Source organism: Gopherus flavomarginatus, chromosome 6, assembly GCF_025201925.1.
Source record: "Gopherus flavomarginatus isolate rGopFla2 chromosome 6, rGopFla2.mat.asm, whole genome shotgun sequence".
NCBI classification, from domain to species: domain Eukaryota; kingdom Metazoa; phylum Chordata; order Testudines; family Testudinidae; genus Gopherus; species Gopherus flavomarginatus.
In genome coordinates, this window is record NC_066622.1 from 131723662 (window position 1) to 131749537 (window position 25876).

Here is a 25876-nt window from a genome sequence, read left to right on the forward strand (position 1 = left end):
AATGCAATATAAAAAGTAAAACCTATCTCCAGATGGTGAAACAAGATTTGCCTGTAGGAAATACTTTTAAAATATATTTTTGCAAGTAAATATGTTAATTTTAAATGCAGTTTTACAGGAAAATCTAGTTTAAAAGACATTAAAAAAATTTGTTTTTAGAATCTGCTCACAACTCAAGAAATAAGGAAATATAAATGCATGATATTCCTTACAACACTCAAGGCTATTAAAAAACCCTCCTTACATATAACTTTCTCTTATAGTTTTAAATCAAAACATACGCCTCTGATAAGTCCCTATTTATAATGCCATGTATTATGTAATTTTGATTTAGTTCATGATATATTCTGGTTTTACTCAGTTTTAAACACATCCATCTATTCATAATCGTTCAATGGTAAATCTTAAAGGTAGCTTCAATAACTCATCACTGTATCATATCACAACTAAATCCTTTTCTGAACATATAGTGTGGAAATACACATCTTAAATGTACTCCAAAACAAGAACCCCACCTAGCTCCTACTGAAGTAAAAGCTTCCATTGTTCGAAATGGAAGCACAAGCAGGCGCCATGTTCCCACCCCCCCTTCCACAATGAACAGTAAAAATAGAGAAAAAAATCTTAGCAGAAGAGGTAAACATAGATTAACTGAATACTGACTGCATGGGGAAAATAATAATTCAGATACAAAAATTTAACTCACCATTCACCTAACTACATTGAGGATGAAAACAAAAAGATTTGAAATAGAAGAGAATCAAAATATGCTTCAAACAACTTTCTGCTGCATCCCTTCCCAACTGCCCTGTGAAATACACAGCAGCAACAGCACAAAAGCATCTTTATGGCAGGAATAAAAGGCTCTTTAAATGCTCCTTTTATTTTTTATTGAATGAACTCACTCTTACACAAAGTTCATGCCACAATGTCTCAAGCTTCAGTGTTGCCAGATCATGGAGTTGTCAGTCTGCTAATTTTGGTAAATTACAAAGAGAGCAGTCTGAAGTATGTACACAATTTCTATATTGGATGAAGAATTAAATTGTAATCAAGTACTTGATTAAAAAGATACCAGCATTTTATGATACTTAGTCAGTAAAATGTTTACAGTGTCCTTCTATTTTTTCCCCCCCAAAACATGAGCTTCACCCCTACTAACTGAAAACAGTTCTTTCAGAGCCAATTTCTTGCACAGAGAGTTTACTGAGATACAAAGCCACAGACTCCTCCCAACTACAGTATTAATCATTTGTGTGGTTTACAGTTGCCATAGAATTAACAAATGTATATTACCTATGTTTTTTTTATACGGAAGCACATTGCAACAGACATCCCATTGCTTAAAAAAATACAAAAAAATAATAGAGCTGCAGTTTAAACTGATATCCCGTAGTTTGGCAATTCTGAAGACACCTTGCCCTAAAGATGACCTTTATGATGATTTTTCAAGCGATCCAAAGTATATGCAAAAAAGCAAGGGCGGAGCACTTTCAGGAGAACAACGCACTACTACAAGACTCTCAGAATACAAATTCATCTGCAAGCTTGGCAGGCAAATAATGCTACCAAGTACTGATGTGATCTACAGGAATGTCCAGCTGCAAGCGAACCAGGACACTGGAAAATTCCCCTTCTAAAAAATGTGGGCTTTTGCTCATAACCTCCATCAATTCTTAGGAGAAGTGCATTTTCCCACCTTTAAACCTTTAAGTTAGGCAGTTAGGGCATTAGAAGAAAAAACTGCCTGGGAAAGGATTGACAAGATGGTTGCACAGAAATTGGTCCATTTCCAGGCTGAACCTCTGCAGGTTTCACTTGCCCTTCCCTGCAAAGAAAATTTCATTGCATTTCTGCAAAATTTTGTAGCGCTTTCAAGTCAACAGGAACACAAACATGTTACCAGCAACTAAAATAAATACAGTAGTACTTTTATATGTTAATACTTACCAGTAAAGCAACATACAGTATTTGTATTTATCACACAAAATATACATAATAAATCAAACGATTCTTTATTTTCAGGATTGTGTGATAGGAGTTTATAAAAAAAGGAACACATAAAACACCACAAAAAAAAGGCAAAGTTTTCTGGCAAAAACTCCCCAGATACATATTATTCCAAAGCAAACAATTTTTGTTCTAAAGCAAAGAACTGTTCTTTATTTCCCAAACACCACCCACCCTTCCAAATAAACAAGTGATCCAATGTTGCGCAAGAATTTTAATTGTTTCCATAACTCTTATTACCTGCCAAAAAAGTACTTAACATGAGATATCCACTACAGCAGGCTCAAAAATAAATGCATGTTTAAAATAAAATAATTCTGTATCTGTACATAAGCTTGTTTTACATAAGGACTTGAACTTTGCACAGATAATTCACTTTGTTGCAACTTTAAAAAAAAAGGTTTATTCTATCTATTATTTACTGTTACTAACCTGGACATTCTTAATCCTACTGTAATTTTCCACAATCTTAAAAACATTTTGGTCCAAATTCTGCCACCCTTACTCACGGTAAGGAGTACCTCACACTTCAAGCAGTCCCAATGGGACCTCCTTTGGTACAAGGCGCTACACAACACAAACAGCTGGGGACATATTCTAATGTGAAATGCTTATAAAGCTTAAAGTTATTCAGATTCATAAGACCAGATCTACACTAGAAACTATTTTCTGAACAGAAATGTCAGTTGGGGGAGGGGGTAATTTAAAAAAAAAGAATTACATTTCATACCAGCATTACAGTGCATCTACACTAGGTATTCTAGTGCAGATGCAATTTTACCATGAAAAATGTTTTTGCCAGTATAGCTTATTTCATTTGGGAAACAAGAATAAGCCATACTGGCAAGCCTTTGTAATGTAGACTAAGCCTAAAAATCACTCTGTTGCAAGATTAATGTAAACAAACAATTTTATAGACAGTGGGAAAAGTGTTTGGGGAGTTACAGGGTGGAAACTAGAAAAATATTGCCCTTACAATACATATCAGATTTTTCCACTGAATTTTAACACTAAATCAGCACATCACAGATTCTCACACCTTCAGTGTTTGGAAGCTGCTTTTGAATCCACTTTTTGATTTGTGATCTGTTGAGAAAGAGTTGACAAGCCTTTGGTTTGGCATGCAATGTTGTTGATAATGTGCGGCTTTCCAATCTCATGATAATATTAAAATCCCCTAGCTGCTCTCTGAGTACAGAGCATTACTGACTTTAAACAATTAAACTTGTGTGACTATCATATCTGAATGTAATAGGGTCATGCCATTGCTATTACTGCTTCAAAGCTACAAATGTAGGGGCATGATTTTCAAAAACTACCTACTAATTTTGGATGACCAACTCAAGACACCCTAAAGCTGCCTTATTATAAGAAAGTGTTGAGTGCTCACCCTCTGCAAGTCAATCCTCTAAGGTTTTTCAAGATGGTCACCCAAAAGTCACTAGGTAGCTTTGAAAACCTTGGCTAGAGTTTTTTTGCATTACAGTTTTTATTTAATAGCACGGGTTCTTAGAGTTCAGGAGAGATGTTTGTACGTTGCATTTCTAGCCAAATAAATACATAATTTCAGTAATCTTGAATTATTACTGCTGAAAAAGTCTATGTTGTTTTCAAAGTCTAAAAAACTTGCCTTTCACAGCTGCAAAGGAAATGACAAGAGAAGAAGGAAAAAAACAAAAAAATCCACACAGTCGGTATACATCAGCAATTAATTCCATTCACAACCGCCCAGCTGTTTGCACATAGAAGAATCAGCCTGTTTCCTTTAGGGACTTTTGCCACTGAAAACTGATATTGCACTTTCAGAGACACAAGCTGTTTGTAACATGTTAGGAATGTGCACTAGATCACAGAAAGTTGAAGAAGAAATGAAATCCAGATCTGATTTTCTTTACAGCTTGCCAACATATTGCATATCTACATTAAGATAAAGTTATCTCATCCCTTTCCTTCCATTCCCCCAGATACGAATGGAAAATTGCCAGCAAAGTCAGATTAAGTGTCTAGAATGGACACTATTGTGATTTACTGGCAAAGACAAGGTGCAACATTCTCAGGAATCCACATGTCCATGGCATGTTAAATTCAGCCAAGATATTAGTATTTTATAGCTCATTGCCAAACTGGTCGATTCCAGGACATCTCATTACAGTACAGAAGTTTACGTGGAACCAGTACTTTTACCATGAAAATGAAGGTTCTCTTGGTTAGCACACACAGCAAAGAATACTTTGTCCCATTGGAACAAATTCACTATGCTCTAAATGTAGCATACCTTTTCATTTAATAACCCGGGTTCTCAGAGTACAGAAGAGGCACACACTGCACTATTACTCGTGAGAAGAAGGCCTAGAACAAACTGTTGGCAGGAAGGAAATTTCATTTTCACAATTTCAAGGGGCAATGCCAAGCAGTAAGAAGTAATTGTCAAAATGTGCGCTCTCAGTTTGAGAGAAGTGTCCTTTAATTTTAAAATATCAATAGGTACTAGCTTGTATGTTTTACTGGATTCATAGTTAGTTAGGTAAACTACATCTGAGTGTGCCAGTGGGTTTGAGAATATGTTTTGCAGAAGTGGGACAGGGAATAACCTAAAAATAAGGTTACAAGCAGTTTCAAGTGACCTTAGGACTCACCTTGAGGAAAGTACTTTATATGATAATCAGACCAGCCAAATACAAATGACAAAGATGTCCATTGTTAGAAGTTGTATAGCCTGTATCACTGAGTCTGTGTCAGAGGAAACAAAGAATGTAATATAAAAAATACACTTTCACTTTAATTAATACAAAATTTATTCTATGTTAAAAGAGTACATTTCTATATGGAGTTTTTGTACAATTCAGACATGTGCTTCCAGATGACTGACACTGTCTCAAACACTCAAGAGAGTGGAGGGCTACCTTAGCTTGGGAAACTTCAAAATCATTTAAACTTTCAATCGTTTACAGTTCTCATGGGATCTAATCAGTCTCCATAACTGACTTGGGATGGGGTGGGGAACAGAAAAAGAACAAATTGTTTATATCACCTTCCCTTCTCATCCCCTTAAAGCCAAATCAGTCAAAAAGTAGTAGGTGAATGAGAGCAACATTTAATCTCTCTTTAAATTATTCAATACTTGTAATCACAAATGATCTCACTATATTACAGTAGGAGTGGCCCCACAGTTAATGAGTAGCAAGATCCATTGCATGCCACTGGTCCCACCTCTATTGTTTTAATTTGCTCATAATCTTCTTAAATAAATTCCTTTGGAGATGATTCTTTTCTATGCTTCAGGTCAGTCCCGCCAGAGAATTTTTTTGGAAAGGTTAAAAATTATGGCCATTTTTGAGTTTTGTGTATGTAAAAATAAACTTTAAGACCTTTCTTTCCCATATGTTCCACATGCCTAACTTAATAGCAGTGGTACTAAATTGCGTTCAGACTGGTTTGACAGATCACAATGAAAGCTAAACTCTAAAGCACAAACTGGGTCTGAAAGAAACTGGGTTACTAGTTCTGTGCACTGGAAGTTTTGTAATGCAAACAAATGCTAGACTGATCAGAAATACCAAAATACGAAGTCAAAAGTAGCTATGCAAACACTGAAGGAACTCTGAAGTTGTCATCATCATCACATTACTATTATGTCTCTGGAGTTTAGGGCAGAAACGAAGCTCCTCCACTCCTGTCTGTTTCTGGCAAGTCTTTCAATGGCTCCCCAGCAGTGCCCAGGTTAAGCATTATCAAAAGTTACAATATCCCAGATTTCCAAAAAGGCTTAACCAAAGTTTTAAATTCCTGTACAGTAACTCTTCATTTAACGTGTTGTTTAGTTCGTGAAAAATACTACTTTAAGCAAAACGAAGTTAAGCGAATCTAATTTCCCCGTAAGAATTAATGTAAATGGGGGGGGGCTTGGTTCCAGGGAAATTGTTTTTTTGCCAGACAAAAGACATTATATACATATATGTTTTAAATAATTTTAAACAAACAATTTAATACTGGACTCCCCAATGAGGACTGTGAAGCTTAGTTGAGGCAGGGGTGTAGTGAGGTCGGAGCGCAGAGGCTTGCCCTGCTCCATTAGAGAATATACTCGTTTAAAGTCGGGCAATGTTCCGTTACAAGGTTGTTTGGCTTGCCCCATTCCGCCCGCCCAGCACTTCTGCTGGGGAGTGGGGTCAGGATGCAGGGGCTTACCCCACTTTACCTGCCCGGCATTCCAGCCGGGGAGGGGGGGGTCGGGGCATGAGAGCTTGCCCCATTCCACCCGCCCGGTGCTGCTGCCAGGGGCTTGCCCACTCCCTGGCTGGAATGCCAGGCGGGTAAAGTAGGGTAAGCCCCTGCACCCCAACCCCGCTCCCCAGCAGAAGTGCCGGGCAGGCGGAATGGGGCAAGCCAAACAACCTTGTAACGGAACAATGCCCGACTTTAAACGTGTATGTTCTCTAATGGATCAGCAACCTAATAATGAAACAGTGTTAATTGGGACGACTTTAAGTGAGGAGTTACTGTAATTACTCACAAAGTGGTGGAGTTGCCTTAGATGTGAGTTCTTTAATTTTTCAACCTCAATCTTGCACTAATGCTTTTTTTTTTTTCCTAAATAGCATGCAGTATAATACGAAAACATAATTATATGGTAAAAATAAAGATAGTGGTATAGAATGTATTTCATAGCAAGAGTTAAAACCTGCAAAGAAGTGGCAAAAATTCAGTGGCACCATCAAGATGTATGTGTCTTACTGAGTAATCATGTAATATCACTAGGACCCTAACAAATTCATGGCCATGACAAATGCATCATGGACTGTGAAATCTGGTCTCTCTCCATGAAATCTGTTCTTTTTGTGTGCTTTTACCCTATAATATACAGATTTCACAGGGGAGACCAGCATTTCTCAAATTGGGGGTCCTGATGCAAAAGGGAGTTGCAGGGGTCACAAGATTACTCTAGGGGGGTGGTGACTCACAGTATTGCCACACTCACTTCTGTGCTGCCTTCAGAGCTAGGCAGCTGGCAGCTGTTGGTGGGGCACCTAGTTCTGAAGGCAGCGCCCAGCCAGCAGCAGTGCAGAAGTAAGGGTGACAATATCATACCATGCCATCTTTACTTCTGTGCAGTTGCTGGCAGCAGCTCTGCCTTCAGAGCTGGGATCCCAGCCAGCAGCCGCTGCTCAGCTCTGAAGGCAGCACCACCACCAGCAGCTGTGCATAATTGGGGGAAGCAATACAGCAACCCCCTTTACAATAACCTTGCAACTCCCCTCCACACACACCTGCACACCCACCCCCCTCCTTTTTGGGTCAGGACCCCTACAATTACAATATCGTGAAATTTCAGATCTACACAGCTGAAATCATAAAATTTATTATTTTTAAAATCCTTTAACTGAAATTGACCAAAATGGACTGTGATTTTGGTAGGGCCCTAATTATCACCTATAGTTTTCCTACCCTTCCTCCTTTAGCGTGAAATTCTCCCCTATGCAGAGGGCCCATCCAAGGCCTATGCACCACTTAAATGCCTCTTATCTCTCTCATGGCATATAAAGAAATAAAAGAATCTTGTTCAAATTACTGGCTAGTCCATACGTTAAAATTTGACACACACATTAAGATGAAGTTTAGACATTGACTGAAACTATGTTTAAGAACAGCTCCTTTTATTTGTTATTCATGAGGTCACAGAAATCACGGATTCTGGGACTTTCCGGGACCTTTGTGACTTCTGCAGCTCAGGCAGCCCCTAGGCCAGGCACATCGGCTCCTGCTGGGGCAGTCTTGGGCCACTGCGCTCCCCTCCCTAAGTTGCAGCAGGAGCTTGGGTGTGGGAGGGGGTTGGGGGCTCTGGGCGGTGCTTACCTCGGGGGGGGGGTCTCCCCAGAAGTGGTGACATGTCTCTCCCTCAGCTCCTAGCAGATGGCTCCACCCGCAACCACCGCCCCCGCAGCTCCCATTGGCTGCAGTTCCTGGCCAATGGGGGCTGTGGACCTGGTGCTCAGGGCATAGGCAGCGTGCAGACCCATCTGGATGCACCTCCACCTGGAGGGAGCCACAAGGAGCCAGGTAAGGACCCTGCCAGCCCCGCCAACCCCCACACCCTCAGCATCAGTGGGGATCCCAGGCTGTGCGCCACTGCCCATCCCTAGAGCACCTGCAAAACTCCCCAAGCCATCCCCACCCAGAGCACCCGTGGGACCTCCGGGATGCGCCCCCACCCAAGATTTAGTCATGGGTATATAGTACAGGTCATGGACTTGTCATGGGCCATTAATTTTTGTTTACTGCCCAGACGGGTCCCTGACTTTTACTAAAAATACCTACGACTAAAACGTAGCCTTAATCATAGCTAAGTCTTTTTGGTTCTAGCTCCAGGATTCATGGAAAATACTCCATCAGCCCCCATATTTATGAATACATACATTACAGAATGCCTCGTGCAGTCAAAGAATTGTTTAGAAAGTATGCCAATCTATACTATCCATCTACAAATATCTCTTTGCTTCAAAGTAGCAAATTCTGTAGTTACAAGTGTGCATATCTTGTATTGTATATAGTAAGAGAAAGGGCTAAGCTGATCCAGAGTGTAACTCCACTGAAGCCTAGTGGACGATTTTGGTCAAACATGTCTTTTGCCAATGAAAAACCTGACACCTTAAAACAGTCCTCCTTTTCTATATAGTCTTTCCTCACTGTTATAATTTCTTTGTATGCTATTGGTATATCCTGCTTTATATACATTAATGAAATACAATTTCCAGCTACTTAGTAAGATAATTAACTTTAAAAATAAACTCCTAGCAAATAGCCTTATTGATCTTCTGAGGAAAGATACTATGTAACTAAAGTACATGGGACTGGATATAGGGCTAGTTCTTGCTTTCATCAGCTGTTCTTTTCTTCATTGCTGAAATCTTGTATTTCACATAAACACATCTTATCTTCTTTCATTCCATAATTATAATCTCTCAAGTAGAGAAAAACAAATTACAACAGCCTATTCCAAATGTTTTAACCTAGACACAGTCTTGAAATAGCATGCTGAATTTATTAGGAAGCCGCTTTGCAAAGACCCTATAAACTATGACCACATTGGATAAAGTTAGACTCAGTTTATAGTGGGAAGAGAAAGATTCTTTATTCATTTTATTTGGAATAAAGACGGTTACTCACCTTTGTAACTGTTGTTCTTCGAGATGTGTTGCTCATATCCATTCCAGTTAGGTGTGCGCGCCATGCGTGCACGTTTGTCGGAAGATTTTTACCCTAGCAACTCCGGCGGGCCGGCAGGTCGCCCCCTAGAATGGCGCCGTCATGGCGCCTGATGTATACCCCTGCCGGCCCGTCCGCTCCTCAGTTCCTTCTTGCCGGCTACTCCGACAGTGGGGAAGGAGGGTGGGTGTGGAATGGATATGAGCAACACATCTCAAATAACAACAGTTACAAAGGTGAGTAACCGTCTTTTCTTCTTCGAGTGATTGCTCATATCCATTCCAGTTAGGTGAATCCCAAGCCTTACCTAGGTGGTGGGGTCGGAGCAAGAAGTCGCGGCGTGGAGCACGGCGGCGCCGAAGGCCACGTCATCTCTGGACTGCTGGACCAGGGCATAATGGGAAGCGAAAGTATGAACAGAGGACCAGGTCGCTGCCCTACAGATCTCCTGGATGGGCACGTGGGCGAGGAAAGCCGTCGATGAGGCTTGAGCCCTGGTAGAGTACGCAGTCACGTGGCCCAGAGGGGTATGAGCCAAGTCATAACAGGCTCGGATACAGGACATCACCCACGAGGAGATTCTTTGAGATGGAGACGGGCAACCCTTTGACACGTTCCGCTACCGCCACAAAGAGTTGGGGGGATTTGTGGAACGGCTTGGTTCTCTCTATATAAAAGGTGAGCGCCCTACGGACGTCCAGTGAGTGAAGCTGCTGCTCCCTGCGGGACGAATGGGGTTTCGGGAAAAAGACACGGAGAAAGATCTCCTGGTTGACGTGAAAAGCCGAGACTACCTTGGGGAGAAAGGCTGGGTGCAGTCTCAGCTGCACCTTGTCCCTGTGGAACACAGTATACGGGGGATCTACTGTGAGGGCCCGGAGCTCCGACACCCATCTCACGGAGGTGATGGCCACCAGGAAGGCGGTCTTCCAGGAGAGGTAGAGAAGGGAGCAAGTTGCCAAAGGCTCAAAGGGAGGGGACATGAGCCGGGCCAGAACCAGGTTCAGGTCCCAGGTGAGGGCAGGGCGGCGAATCTGTGGGTAAAGACGCCCCAGACCTTTAAGAAACCTAGTCACTATCGGGTGAGAAAACACTGAGCAGCCATCTCTTCCTGGGTGGAAGGTGGAAATGGCCGCCAAGTGAACCCTTAGAGATGACACCGCCAGGCCCTGTTGTTTGAGGGACCAGAGGTAGTCAAGGATAGTAGAGATGGAGACTGCAGTGGGAAGGAAGTTCCGATTAGCACACCAGCATGTGAAGTGCTTCCATTTGGCTGAACACATCACTCTGGTGGAAGGCTTCCTGCTCTCCAGGAGCACCTGACGCACTGGGGTAGAGCAATGCATTTCAGACAGGGTCAGCCACTCAGGAGCCACGCCGTGAGGTGCAGCGATTGAAGGTCCGGGTGACGGAGCCTGCCGTGGTCCTGAGTGATCAGGTCCAAGTGAAGAGGCAGGGGGACAGGGCTGGCCAGAGACAGGTCCAGCAACATGGAGTACCAATGTTGCCGGGGCCACGCTGGAGCTATCATGATCAAGCGGGCCCTGTCCCTGTGCACCTTCAGAAGGACCTTGTGGACGAGCAGGAACAGAGGGAATGCGTAGAACAGGTGCGTCGTCCATGGAATAAGGAAGGCGTCCGCTACTGAACCCAGTTCCAGGCCTTGAAAGGGGCAGAACATCTGGCACTTCCTGTTCCCTCGAGAAGCGAAGAGGTCCATCCGGGGACATCCCCACCTCCGGAAGAGCGAAAGGGCGACGTCCGGGCGAAGAGACCACTCGTGGGAAAGGAAGGATCTGCTCAGATGATCCGCCAGCGTGTTCCGAACCCCGGGAAGGAAGGATGCGATGAGGTGAATGGAGTGGGCTATGCAGAAGTCCCAGAGCCTCACGGTCTCCTGACACAGGGAAGACGACCTCGTGCCGCCCTGCTTGTTTATATAATACATGGTCGTTGTGTTGTCAGTGAACACCGAGACACAGCGGCCCTGAAGTTGATGACAGAACGTTTGGGCAAGCAAGGCGGACCGCCCTCAATTCCCATACGTTGATATGGAGGGTCAGCTCGAGAGGTGACCACCGGCCTTGGGTCCGCAGGGTTCCGAGATGGGCCCCTCAGCCTAGATCTGAGGCATCCGTTGTCAGGGACACTGAGGGCTGGGGCAGATGGAACGGGAGCCTCGCGCACACCACGGACTGATCCAGCCACCACTGCAGGGAACCTAATAAGTCCTGGGGGACGGTGACAATCGTGTCCAGAGGGTGCCTGGCCGGACGGTACTGAGTGATGAGCCAGGACTGGAGGGGCCTCATGCGAAGCCGCGCATACCCCGTGACAAACGTGCAGGCCGCTATGTGGCCCAATAGAGTCAGGCAAGTGCGTATTGAGGTCAAGGGTGCTGCCTGCAGTCGTTGTATGATGGCCGTCAAGGTCTGGAACCTTGACAGAGGAAGAACGGCTCTGGCCAGAGTAGAGTCCAGAAGGGCTCCAATAAACTCTATCCTCTGAGTGGGGATTAGTGTTGACTTTTCTATGTTGAGGATTAGACCCAAGCTCGTGAAAAGTCTGTTGACCATGCGGACGTGGCTGAGGACTTGTGCCTCTGATGATCCCCGTATCAGCCAGTCGTCGAGGTATGGGAATACATGTATGCGACTGCGACGAAGGTGGGCGACGACTACAGCCATACACTTGGTGAACACCCTCGGGGCCATAGAGAGGCCGAACGGGAAGACCGCGAATTGATAGTGGCGGCGGTTGACCACGAACCGAAGGAACCGTCCGTGGGGCGGGAAGATGGCTATATGAAAGTATGCGTCTTGCATGTCGAGGGCGACATACCAGTCTCCAGGATCCAAGGATGGGATAATGGTCCCCAAGGATACCATACGGAACTTCAACTTCACCACGTATCTGTTGAGTTCCCGCAAGTCGAGGATAGGCCTGAGGCCTCCCTTGCCTTTGGGGATCAGAAAGTAACAGGAATAAAACCCCTTGCCCAGCTCGCTCTCTGGAACCTCCTCTATGGCTCCTTTGGCGAGGAGCGTTCACACCTCCTGAAGAAGGAGCTGCTCGTGAGAGGGGTCCCTGAAGAGGGACGAGGGAGGTGGCGGGAGGGAGGGTGCGAAACGAGTTGCAGATGGTATCCAACTTGCAATGTGCCTAAGATCTATCGGTCGGATGTTAGCCGGGACCACGCAGGGAGGAAAAACGAAAGACGGTTGGAATACTGGAGCTCCGGAGGGAAGCCAGAGACCTGTAGCCAGGAAATGCGGCACATGGTAACGCCACAAGCTAGAGTCCTGGCGGCTGAATCTGCGGCGTCCAGAGATGCTTGTAGGGAAGTTCTCGCTACCTTCTTGCCCTCGTCAAGAATCGCAGCGAATTCCTGACGCGCATCTTGCGGAAGCAGCTCCTTAAATTTGTCCGCTGCCGCCCAGGTGTTGTAAGTGTAGTGGCTAAGGAGAGCTTGTTGATTGGACACCCGAAGCTGGAGGGCGCCCGCAAAATAGATCTTTCGGCCGAGCAGGTCCATGCGCCTCGCTTCCTTAGACTTTGGAGCCGGGGCCTGTTGGCCATGGCGCTCCCTCTCGTTCACAGATTGTACAACGAGGGAGCACGGGGGCGGGTGAACATATAGATACTCATACCCCTTCGAGGGCACCATGTATTTGCACTCCACTCCGCGTGCAGCGGGGGGAACGGATGCCGGTGATTGCCAGATGGTATTGGCATTGGCCTGAATGGTCCAGATGAAAGGAAGGGCGACTCGAGTGGGTGTATCGGCAGATAATATGCTCACCACAGGATCCTCAATTTCTGAGACCTCCTCAGCCTGTAAGTTCATGTTCTGCGCCACGCGCCTGAGGAGGTCCTGATGCACCCTAAGGTCAAGCGGAGGAGGGCTGGTGGATGTCATTCCAGCCACTGCTTCATCCGGGGAGGATGATGAGGAGACACCTGGCAGGAGTGGATCTGCAGGAGGCTCTGCCTGGAGCACTGCATCCGACTCTGGAGGGAGATCAGGGTCCTGACAGTGAGACAACCCCTCCTCTGCAGGGGAAGGGGGAGGACGAGACAATGTGGCCTCTGGAGCCCTGTGTTCAGATGCCGTCGAATGCGAGGGAATCTGCTGAGGGCCTTGGGCTTGATGATACGCCCAGGGAGTCCAGAAGCCCCACTGTTGTGGTCCATGTTCCTGAGGGGGGGGATCATGGAAGAGAGCAGCAGGCCTGTCAGTGTCCATGGCGTACGCGCTGTCTGTTTGGGAGGAGACAGACGGTTGTCGGGACGGCCAGGGAGGAGCTGAACGGGACTGATATGGGTCCCTCGCTCTAGACGGCGGAGACCTCCTCGGTGCCGGTGCCGGTAGTCATAGCGGTGCCGGGATCGAGACCGGGACCTGCCACCAGCGTGGTGCCGGGAGGTCAACCGGGATCTAGAACATCGCCAAGCACTGTTTGAACCCTGGCCAACTGGGCATGAGCCTGGCGCCGGGGAGGGCTAGAGCCCAAGCCCGCTAACTATATACAATAAGTAAATACAACTATCAACTAATATTCTATACTCTAGCTACAACTACAACTAAATACAACTAATAAACAACGATACAATGGAGAGCTAGGGACGTGGAGGACAGCTATGCCGCGCTCCACAGTTCCAACGACCGACACGGCGGTAAGAAGGAACTGAGGAGCAGACGGGCCGGCAGGGGTATATATCAGGCGCCATGGCAGCACCACTCTAGGGGGCGACCTGCCGGCCCGCCGGAGTTGCTAGGGTAAAAATCTTCCAACGAACGTGCACACACGGCACACACACCTAACCAGAATGGATATGAGCAATCACTCAAAGAAGAACTGTAGGTCTCAAACTGCTGTTGAACATTTATCTGCCAGCCTCACTCAGAGAGCCCAAAAGAAGTCACACTCCAGATGCAACATGTCATCATGGGTGAAGCGCCTAGAAAGTTCAAACTCGGCCAAAAGGTTAATTATTTGTGTCTATGTACTAACCACGTCACACTCTTCACTAATATGACCAAGTATGATATGGTGAATTACTAGCTAAAATCTCCTGCATCTAAGCTGCAGCAATACTGAAGGAGCCTTCACCCATGTCAGTTCGGAGCTTATGGAAGAATTGATCCTGGGTGGGGCCAGGGAAGATAAATACACCCAAATAGAGTAACAATTCATTTCAGGCAAGTATTTCTTATAGTCTCTTTTAATTATGGACATTCCATCTTAATTAAATACAAAATTGTTTATGGACCACAGCCTGGCTAATCAGTGAAAAACTACATTCAACAGTAAGTATATCCCCTAAAGAGTAAGAGAATAAACCTGAAGTGTCAGATACACCTTGTCATATGAATTTTAGAATATAATTTTAAATAAGACAGACACCTAGCTAACTACAGGACATTATAATGCATAGTCTCAGTGAATATATGACAGCACAATGACACACTAACTGCTCCAAAGTAACCATTATGGTCTTGCATATCTATGTGATAAACTTCTCTACGTAGTAAATGATTAGAGCTGTTGTGCCCAGGCAACCATTATCACCTGCAGCAGGAAGTCTCAAACAATTTCATAGGATGGACTACATTTTGGAGAGATTGTCTAAAAGACTTCGTTTTACTTTCTAAAACTATTTTTCTGCGATAAGCAACTTAACACCCAGCCTCCAGTAACTACATCAACCATTTATATAGAAAATACAGCATCATGTAACCAGCAAGCTGTCTACTAACAAGTGTTTTGTGGACCACATTTGGTGAAATGCTGATCTACAGCATTAAACAATCTCCTCTTAGAAGAAATATCTTTTTAAAAAACCCCAAAAGACTGATGGCTTCTTCAGAGCAATCATCAGCTACCTGCCAAATATAGTGCACTCCTGAAGTCTCTAAATACGCACTTTAATGATAGTTTGTATTTGCTTCTAATATATCAACTTTGCATTACATGGCTTCTAGGGCACAGAGACACATTATGGTACAGAAAGCAAATGCAACTTATCCCATTTGACCGTCAGTTACAAGTAATCAAGTCAAATGGAAACTGCGCACACGGAAAGATGACACAGGGAAGGGAACAAAAATAGAACCTTTGTAGTTTGTTTTAAAGCCTATGAAAGAGTAGTTCAGTTTCTGTTCACATTATAAACCCCCAAAACATATTGAAAGAACTATATTCAAATGATACTAAGGGGCTGAAAAACTGGAAAAAAGAACTAGAGAACTCAGGGTTAAGCATGCAATTACAATTGCCTCAGTAAGAGCAGATATTGAAACTGATCTTTTCCCACATCAGGGGACCTGAGAACAGGTCAGATTGTTCAGCATCTTAACTACAATACCGGCTGTGGACAAAACAACAAAAGAGGAGAAACCACTTCAGCGCTTATTCTGAATTTCTACTATCTCTATCATTTTAAGACAAATGCAATATTATTTTAACAGTTGTTTTACGTGGATTTAAGAAGAAATGATCAAAGAGACCCCAATATAGGACATAATTTTAAACCATTAAAAGCTACTGGAAAATATACTCTGGGTTTTAAGTGTTAATCCACAACTCTGTTGTAGAGAATTTTTAAACCATCACCACGAATGTATAGCCTCCATTTATGTACAACCTTATAGAACTCTTCTTCTGCGGAGTCAGCAAGACAAAGTTAAAAGGCAGTGATGAACTATAAAATTTGCATATGTATCATACACAACTTTCTCAAAGTTTCTCAACTTTCTCAAAGTGTTTGCAGCTGCTGTTTTCATCTACAGAACAGTGATATGAAACACTTAACATTTTAAAAATTGTGCAAGAATCAAGTTCAATGAGACACACAAAGCCTTAAATGCAAAAACATTTACAACCAAGTATTTGAAAATCAGTTCCATCTACTTGGCCAAACCTGGAGGGATTTTCAGGGATTCATACTCCCTCTGAAAGAACTGATAGTGTCATTAACACCTGAAGCATAATACAGAATGCTAGTCCCTGCTTTAATGTAGTGAGGTCATTAGTAGTTGCAGGAAAAACAAATTTTGTTTGGGATGGTAAAAGGCCTTTAAATTCCTTTAAAAGTATTTTTTTTTTTGTAATTTTTAAAGCTTGTACATATGTAAATGGATCTGGGACCTCAAACAGTCTATTTTATTTATTTTGTAAACATCTATAACCATAGCAGTGAGGTACTTGTTTACAGAGTTAAAGAAAGAACATTAAATTCAATAAAACAAGGACAACAAAATACTAAAATGTTACACCAAATAAATTTGTCTTGCACTGCACCCTGAAGACTGTTAGACCTTAGGTCCAGTAAGCCAATGGGAAAAATGGTTACTCATCTCAAAAGAACAACAGTTACAGAAAGGTGTGTTGCTCATATCTATTCCAGTTAGGTGTGTATGCATGCTGTGTGCACGGAAGTTGGAAACTTCTCCCTAGCAGTTGCCCATCAGGCCAGCTGGGGAGCCCCCTGGAGTGGCGCTGATATGGCAATCTATATAAGATCCTGCCGGCCTGACCTCCCTTCAGTTCCTTCTTGCCGGCTACTCTGACAGAGGGGAAAGGTGGGGGGGAATGGAATAGATATGAGCAACACATCTTGGAGAACAACAGTTACAGAAAGGTAAGTAACCATTTTTTCTTCAAGTGATTGCTCATATCAATTCCAGTTAGGTGACTCCCAAGCCTTACCATGGAAGTGAGGTCAGAGTCAAGGAACTGCAAATTGGAGGATCGCTCTGCCAAAGGCCGCATCGTCCCGAGAGTGCTGAACGATGGCACTGTGGGACGTGAAGGTGTGAACGGAGGCCCATGTGGCGGCTCTGCAGATTTCCTGGAGCGGAATGTGCACCAGAAAAGCAGCTGATGATGCCTGAGCCCTCGTGGAGTGAGCCATGACAGCAGGCGGAGGGACATTTACCAAGCTGTAGCATGCACGAATACATCCCATGATCCGGTGATCCATGAAGATATTTGCTGAGAGGAAACTGGAGTGCCTTTCATTCGCTCCTCGATGGCAACAAATAACTGGGTTGTTTTACGGAAGAGCTTTGTTTGGTCTATATAGAAAGTGAGTGCCCTTCTAACATCCAGGGAATGGAGATGCTGTTCCCGAAGGCCAGCATGCGGTTTGGGGTAGAAAACCGGCAGGAAGATATCCCGGCTAACATGGAAGCGGGACATCACTTTTGGCAGAAAGGCCAGGTGAGGCCTTAGTTGAATCTTATCTTTATGAAAAACGGTATAAGGCGGATCACAGGTGAGAGCCCATAGTTCAGACTGTTATACAAAGCACACAGGATCTTTTCAAGAGAAGGCACATACACAGCATTTACTGAGCCCTCGTCCAGACTAACCCGCGGCATCGGCGGGTTAAAATCGATTGCTCGGGGATCGATATATCGCGTCTAGTCTGGACGCGGTGTATCGATCCCCGAGCGCGCTTACATCGATTCCGGAACTCCATCAATCCGAACGGAGTTCCGGAATCGACGCGGAGAGCCGCGGACATCGATGGCGCCCCGTCCAGACTGGTGAGTATCTCGATTTTAGAAATTCGACTTCAGCTACGTTATTCCCGTAGCTGAAGTTGCGTATCTAAAATCGATTTTAATTCCTAGTCTGGACGTGGCCTGAGAATACAACAGTTAGCATATGCTTTTTAGTCTCTCTCTCTCTCTCTCTCACACACACACACCACTTTCCTACCAGTGATGTCTATAGTTACCAGTCTGTTGTAGTTCGAGTCAATCTAATGGCCAGTTAGATTGAGCATGAGTGTGGAGCTGGGCTTGTCGGTCGATCCGATGCTCCAAGGCTTTGCAGGACTGAACCCGAAGTTCCATAACAAAACACCCCAGCTTTATAGCTGTAAATTCCCATTTGAGTCCATGCATTTTGCAATGTCATCCTGTGATCATTAGTCCTTAAGTGGCGTTATCATTTGATGGTTATTGTCAGGCTTCCCATCGTTATCTCCTATTTGTTGTCTCGCCTTCGGGGATGCCTGCCTCACTTCTGAGGTAGTCAATGCTGCTAACGTGTTTAGCATAGGATACAATGGATGTTTTCTGATTGTCTTCTGGTCTTTCCAAGTTTCCTACTTCTTCTTGACCATTTGGATATTTGTGATGGTTTGCACACTTTTTCCTGATGCATACATTCCTCATTAACACAATCTCTTACAGAAACCTTCAAAGGTATACAGGCAGTAGTATTGTATATTTAGCAGAATACATTGTAAATCAAGCCTTGCTAAATCTTATAACTAAAACAACTAACACTGGGGCTTCAGGCCCTCAAAATTCCTCTAATCTCCTTAACAGAGACACAAGATCCTGTCTCTTACTTACTAAAACTTTAAAACAAAAAAAATGTGCATTTAACTAGATTTGTAATACATATAAGGAAACCATAGTAGACATTATAACTTATCCTAAAACAAAACGGTGACCACAATCAGTCATAAAGATTGTTCTGGTCTGTCATTCCTTTCTGCTATTCAAAAAGGGTGGCTGACAGGATGAAATCAAATCATACATTAATTCTTATGGGACATTATAAAATCCTGCTCCTACAACATGTGCTCCTCAAGTTCCAAGTCTGAAGAGGAAAGTTAGAATTTCTCAGGAAACAGAGGGGCTGTTCCTGTATGTGAGGGTTTTGATGGGGAGCCATCCTCGGGCAAGTATATAGTATAGAATAAGGAGATCTGAAGGCCAATGAGGTAATCACTACTCTCAGCGTTGAAGCCAACTGCACTGACAACACTGAAGACTTCAGTGGTGCTGATCACACTGGCAGAGGTGACTGTGCCCGATGAGTCGGGTATGGGGAAAACACTGGCAGTGCCAGAAGTATCTGCACCAAGGGTATTGGGTGCATCAACTGTACTGACAACATCAAGGGTGTTGATGGTGCCGAAGACCTTGTACCAGTCAATATTGGAGCTGGATGCAGCAGTAATGGAGAACCTGGTAAACGGAGACACGAGATCCCTTGCAGACAAGACAACTCAAGGAGATGAAGGCACCGAGACATGCAAGTGCTGTACTATCAGTGCGTGCAGCTCCAGTGGAGCTAGTAGTGCTGACAATGCCAAGATGATCTGGATTGGTTGTACAGATGAAGGGCCAGGTAAAGATAAAGGCACCAGACTCATAGACTCAGACTCATAGGTCAGAAGGGACCAATATGATCATCTAGTCTGACCTCCTGCACAAGGCAGGCCACAGAACCCTACCCATCCACTTTTATAATAACCCCTAACCCAGGACTGAGTTATCGAAATCCTCAAAACTGGTTTGAAGACCTCAAGCTGCAGAGAATCCACCAGCAAGCGACCCGTGCCCCACGCTGCAGGGGAAGGCGAAAAACTTCCAGGGCCCCTGCCAATCCGCCCTGGAGGAAAATTCCTTCCCGACCCCAAATATGGCAATCAGCTAAACCCTGAGCATGTGGGCAAGACTCACCAGCCAGCACCCAAGAAGGAATTCTCTGCAGTAATTCAGTTCCCATCCCATCCAACATCTCCCCGCAGACCACTGAGCAGACTTATCTGGTGATAATCCAAGATCAATTGCCCAAATTAAACTATCTATCATAACATCCCCTCCATATACTTATCAAGCTTAGTCTTAAAGCCAGATAAGTCTTTTGCCCCTACTACTTCCCTCGGAAGGCTGTTCCAGAACTTCACTCCCCTAATGGTTAGAAACCTTCGTCTAATTTCAAGTCTAAACTTCCTAATATCCAGTTTGTACCCATTCGTCCTCGTGCCTACATTAGTACTAAACTTAAATAATTCCTCTCCCTCCCTAACGTTAACCCCCCTGATATATCTATATAGAGCAAGCATATCCCCCCGCAGCCTTCTTTTGGCCAGGCTAAACAAGCCAAGCTCTTTGAGTCTCCTTTCATAAGGCAGGTTTTCCATTCCTTGGATCATCCTAGTAACCCGTCTCTGGACCTGTTCCAGTTTGAATTCATTCTTCTTGAACATGGGACACCAGAACTGCACACAATATTCCAGATGGGGTCTCACCAGCGCCTTATATAACGGTACTAACACCTCCTTATCCTTGCTGGAAATACTTCGCCTGATGCATCCTAAAATCGCATTTGCTTTTTTAACAGCCGTATCACATTGGCGGCTCATAGTCATCCTGCTATCAACCAATACCCCAAGGTCCTTCTCCTCCTCTGTCGCTTCCAACTGATGCGTCCCCAACGTATATCTAAAATTCTTATTATTAATCCCTAAGTGCACGACCTTGCACTTTTCACTATTGTATTTCATCCTATTACTATTACTCCAGTTTACAAGGTGGTCCAGATCTTCCTGAATAGTATCCCTGTCCTTCTCCGTGTTAGTAATATCCTCCAGCTTTGTGTCATCCGCAAACTTTATTAGCACATTCTCGCTCTTTGTGCCAAGGTCAGTAATAAAAAGGTTAAATAAGATCGGTCCCAAAACCGATCCTTGAGGGACTCCACTAGTGACCTCCTTCCAGCCTGACAGTTCACCCTTCAATACGACCCGCTGGAGTCTTCCCTTTAACCAGTTCCTTATCCACCTTACAACTTTCATATTCATCCCCATCTTTTCCAATTTAACTAACAGTTCCCCATGAGGAGCCGTGTCAAACGCCTTACTGAAATCGAGGTAAATTATATCTACCGCATTTCCTTTATCTAAGTAATCCGTCACCTTCTCAAAGAAGGAGATCAGATTGGTTTGGCACGATCTACCTTTAGTAAATCCAGGTTGCAATTCGTCCCAATTACCATTGACCTCTATGTCCTTAACTACTTTCTCCCTTAAAATTTTTTCCAAGACCTTACATACTACAGACGTCAAGCTAACAGGCCTAGAATTACCCGGATCACTTTTATTCCCTTTCTTAAAAATAGGAACTACGTTAGCAATCCTCCAGTCGTATGGCACAACCCCCGAGTTTATCGATTGCTTAAAAATTCTCGCTAACGGGCTCGCAATTTCATGCGCCAGTTCCTTTAATATCCTCGGATGGAGATTGTCCGGGCCCTCCGATTTTGTCCCATTAAGCTGTTCAAGTTCGGCCTCTACCTCAGTTGCAGTAATATCCACCTCCATATCCACATTCCCGTTTATCATCCCTCCATCATCGCTAAACTCCTCACTAGTCTTATTAAAAACTGAGGCAAAGTACTTGTTTAGATATTGGGCCATGCCTAGGTTATCCTTAACCTCCATTCCATCCTCAGTGTATAGTGGCCCCACTTCTTCTTTCTGTGGCTGTAGAAACTTTTACTATTGGTTTTGATTCCCTTTGCAAGGTCCAGTTCAATGCGGTTTTTAGCCTTCCTCACTTTATCCCTACATGTTCTGACCTCACCAAGGTAGCTTCCCTTGCTAATCCCGCCTTTCTTCCACTCCCTGTAAGCTTTCTGCTTTTGTCTAATCCCCTCTCTGAGTTGCTTGCTCATCCAGCTTGGCCTACAACTCCTGCCCATGGTTTTTTTCCCCTTTCTCGGGATGCAGGCTTCCGACAATTTCCACAGCTGCGACTTAAAGTAATTCCAGGCCTCCTCCGCATTTAAATCCACAAGTTCCTCCGTCCAATCCACTTCCCTAACTAATTTCCTTAACTCTTTAAAATTAGCCCTCGAGAAGTCGAAAACCCTAATCCCAGATCTACATTTGTTTATCCTTCCATCTAGTTTGAACTGAATCAGCTCATGATCACTCGAACCAAGGTTGTCCCCTACCACCATTTCTTCTACGAGGTCCTCACTGCTCACCAAAACCAAATCTAAAATGGCATCCCCTCTCGTAGGTACTTCAACTACTTGATGAAGAAACCCATCCACTATCACATCCAGAAAAATCTGACCTCTATTATTCTTGCAAGCACTCGTCCTCCAGTCTATATCCGGGAAGTTGAAGTCTCCCATAATCACACATTTCCCCTTTGTGTTTACTTCATTAAAGACATTAAAGAGGTCTCTATCCATATCCAAATCAGATCCCAGCGGTCTACAGCACACCCCAAGCACTATCTCAGGGGAAGCTCTAGTTGCTTTTTTACCCAGTGTGATTTTTGCCCAGACAGACTCTGTCTTATCCATTCCATCGCTTATTTCATTACAGTTAATCTCACCATTGATGTACTAGGCTACTCCACCACCTTTGCCTTTCTTCCTGTCTTTTCTAAACAGCACATAGCCTTCAATACCCGTACTCCAGTCATGAGTACTATTCCACCAGGTTTCTGTTATCCCTATAATATCCGGTTTCACTTCCTGCACCAGTAGCTCCAGTTCCTCCATCTTGTTACCTAGGCTCCTCGCAATAGTGTACAGACATTTTAATTTTTGGCGTTTGGCGTCAGTGACATTCTTTCCCCCGTCGTGCACAGACCTTCTACCACCAGCATCACCCGTTACTCTGGTTTCTACTCCACTATTCCTCCTTGGATCAATTCTTTGGTCTGCAAGGGTATCCCCTCTCACTTTGTTTACTTCCCTCTCCAGGTTATATTCCGGCGTGGAGATCTCCTGAACATCCCCCAACCATCTCCCCCAACTTCCTAGTTTAAAGCTCTCTTGATGAGGTCGGCGAGCCTCCATCCTAGAATTCTATTTCCCTCCTTATTTAGATGAAGTTCATCCTGAGCGAACAGTTGTCTATCCGTAAACACTTCCCAATGACCGTACATCCCAAAGCCCTCCTTATAACACCAATGCCTGAGCCATCTGTTGATCACCATAATCTTGTCACTCCTTCGTTGCCCTGCTCTAGGAACCGGCAGAATCCCACTGAAGATCACCTGAGCCTCGATTTCTTTGAGCGTCTTCCCCAGTCTGGCATAGTCCTCCTTGATACAGTCCAGCGAGTAACTAGCCGTATCATTCGTTCCCACATGAAGGACAATCAACGGATTCTTTCCCGCTCCCGCTAGGATCCTATTCAGCCTCAGGTCCACATCCTGTATCTTAGCCCCTGGCAGACAGCACACCCTTCTGTTCTCTCGATCAGGTCTAGTTACAGGCCTGTCTATTCTTCTCAGTAAAGAGTCTCCAATCACGTAGACTTGCCTTTTCCTGGCGACAGTGTGATTCTCCGGTCTATCCCCCACACCAGCTGGCCGCAAGTCCTCTCGATTTGTATTCGCCCTTACAATCCTCCTAGGGCTCATACTTGGTGTCGCCTCCATCGACTCCTCCCCTCCTTCTGCAGGACTAGCTGCTCGTCTCTTTTTCCTTGCCCTCTTTCCTTCAGCAGCCTGCTGTGCTCCATCTTCATTTTCGAACTCAGTAAACCTGTTCCTGAGTTCTATTTCCCCATCGCTGGCCCGTCTTTTCCTCTGCCTGGTTCTCCTAGTCACATGCTTCCACCGTCCACTTTCCTCACCCGGCAGCCCCTCCTCAGAGTTCTTTGGTCCTGCTTCTATCCGCTCGTCTGAGCTTGTCCCCTGTGCCTCATCATGTCTGTGTTCCATCATCTGCTCAAACCCCCTTCTAAACTCAGCCAGAGTTTCCACCTGCATCTCCAGTCCTCTTATCTTTTCTTCCAGCACCTCTATCAGGTGGCACTTCATGCAGACGAAACTCCTTTCAGGTGCCCCCTCCAGGACCATGTACATGCCACAGCTACCGCATCCGGTCATCCTCAGTGTGTCTCTACCTGCTGCCTCTGCCTCAATCATACCCTTCCGACTCTGTGCCTGGCAATCCACGCCTCACACCACACCACAGGCCACCAACAAGCACTGGGCTGCTGGCAGACCCCTGCCCCTTCCCTTGTCTGACTTCCTGGTTTCTCTGCCTTGGTCTCCCCTGTAACCTCCCCCTGGAAACTCCCACTGAAACTCCCCTGTTAGCAGCTCTGTTTGCTGGCTCCTGTGCCGCTGCCTGAGTGCCTGGCTCCTTATATAGGACCCCTAATCAGGTAAGCCCCACCCCCAACTCAGGGCTCAGCCTTGCTCCCAGCACACAGCCCCTAGCAGCCTGCACACACACTCACTCACACACAAACTCCACAATACAATCCACAAACTACAAAAACCTGCTCCTCCAACAGAACTCCCACTGAAACTCTCCTGTTAGCAGCTATGTTTGCTGGCTCCTGTGCCGCTGCAGCTGTCTGTGCTGCTGCCTGAGTGCCTGGCTCCTTATATAGGACCCCTCATCAGCTTCAGAGGAGCCAGAGTCAACAGTGCTGCCTCTGACACAGCCAGTACATGTTTGTGTTTACAATGCTTCGAACTGGTAGCAGAGGAATTACTGGAAGGCTGGCTTAGTGAAAACACAGATTTTGAATGTTTATCAGCATTGGAAAGCTTTAGGGTGTTTTAAGAAGGTCAACTGTGAGGAGGAAGAGCAAAGTTTTTCTCCTGGCTTGCACTTCGAGTTGTAGGCAGCTGAAGCGGCATTTTTTGTTGGTTTGGAATCAGTCATCTTCTGTCACCTCACGTTCAGGATCCAGTTCTGATGCGGGATACAAGGTTTCCTTTATTAGGTGAACTTTTAGGTGGCAGGCCCTCTGCTCCTTTGTTCTGGTAGGAAAGGATGTACACATTGTATATTTGTCCCTCACATGTTCTTCCCCTAGGTAGTTTAAGAAGCTGTATTGCCTGTCCATGACAACAGTAACCACCATGAACATAGGACACTGCTTGAAACCTGGTTTATTTGTTTTTAAATAGTAATTCCCTAGATATCTACACAGAATACTAAACTAATTAACTAAAACATTAAAAACGATCTAAACTAGATACAAAGATTTTCAGAACACACTGGCTAACTGAAGCAAATAGCTATGGGAAGCTCTGACTCTCACCACGGGTAGTGAGAAGGAAGAGAGGGAGGTGGTAGAGATGCCCGTTTTCTGACCCTGGCTCAATGCACTAGGAGAGCAGAGGCACACGTGCCACCTGATAGTACTGCAGGCAGAAGTCTCCTAGTCAATTGTACTTGGCACTCATACACCTGAAGTGGAATGTATACGTGCACAAGCACTCATAGGAGAACTTGGGAATAGACTTGATTAAGCACTCAACAGCCAGCAATTTGTGTAGCTGCACCAGCGTTCATGCTGAAGTATAAACAAGAGCAAGCTGAAGCTTACACCAATTGAGCCAATCAGACTTTACTTTACTGATCAGCACAACCCCTGCACATTCTTTTCTATATTGAGTGTCAGCACTGATGCAGGAACAACCACTGCTGGCCACTAACTGTGGAAATGAGGCGATTCTGGAATGTAGACAAGGCATACGTGATTATACTCACATTTACTCAAGTGTTTCTGAAATACGTAATAGGTTAGCGTCTTTTTTCCTTAAAAAAAAAAAAGTTACGGCAGCCTTAAGATCATATGTTGCAACACCACCAGAGCCTCTATATCACCCCACACGATCGATATATGATTCTGATGCAGAAAGTGAACACACACCACTGGAATACTGAAGCAAAGCTAGAGAAAGTCTGCAAACCAATGCTGCAGAAAACCAAGAACTGAGGCGCATCCAGCTGTAAGGGACTTAATCTACTGAACAATGCGTACAAAAATGACATCATTTTAGGCTCACAGGCCAAGATATTTAACTAAAACAAATATTTAAGCTAATTCCACTTCTAGTAAAAAGTTAAACACAAAC

At 44.8% G+C, this 25876-nt stretch overlaps 2 protein-coding genes across 21 annotated transcripts in view; one reads left to right on the plus strand and one right to left on the minus strand.

Moving 5' to 3' along the window:
- The window catches only part of ADD3 (adducin 3), a 186138-nt gene that overhangs the window by 79265 nt on the left and 80997 nt on the right, over positions 1-25876 (minus strand). For 4 of the 20 annotated variants that reach the window (XM_050958029.1, XM_050958025.1, XM_050958027.1 and 1 more), the window contains one exon: positions 4647-4740. The exons of 15 other annotated variants lie outside the window; for them this stretch is intronic. The gene's annotated coding sequence lies outside the window, so the exon portion shown is untranslated. Of the gene's footprint in view, positions 1-706; positions 727-4646; positions 4741-25876 lie in introns of those variants that run through there. One more of the 20 variants, XM_050958034.1, reaches the window with a different exon arrangement.
- LOC127053442 (zinc finger and SCAN domain-containing protein 29-like) overlaps positions 1-25876 on the plus strand; it is an 881068-nt gene that overhangs the window by 23459 nt on the left and 831733 nt on the right. The gene's annotated exons all lie outside the window — the stretch shown is intronic.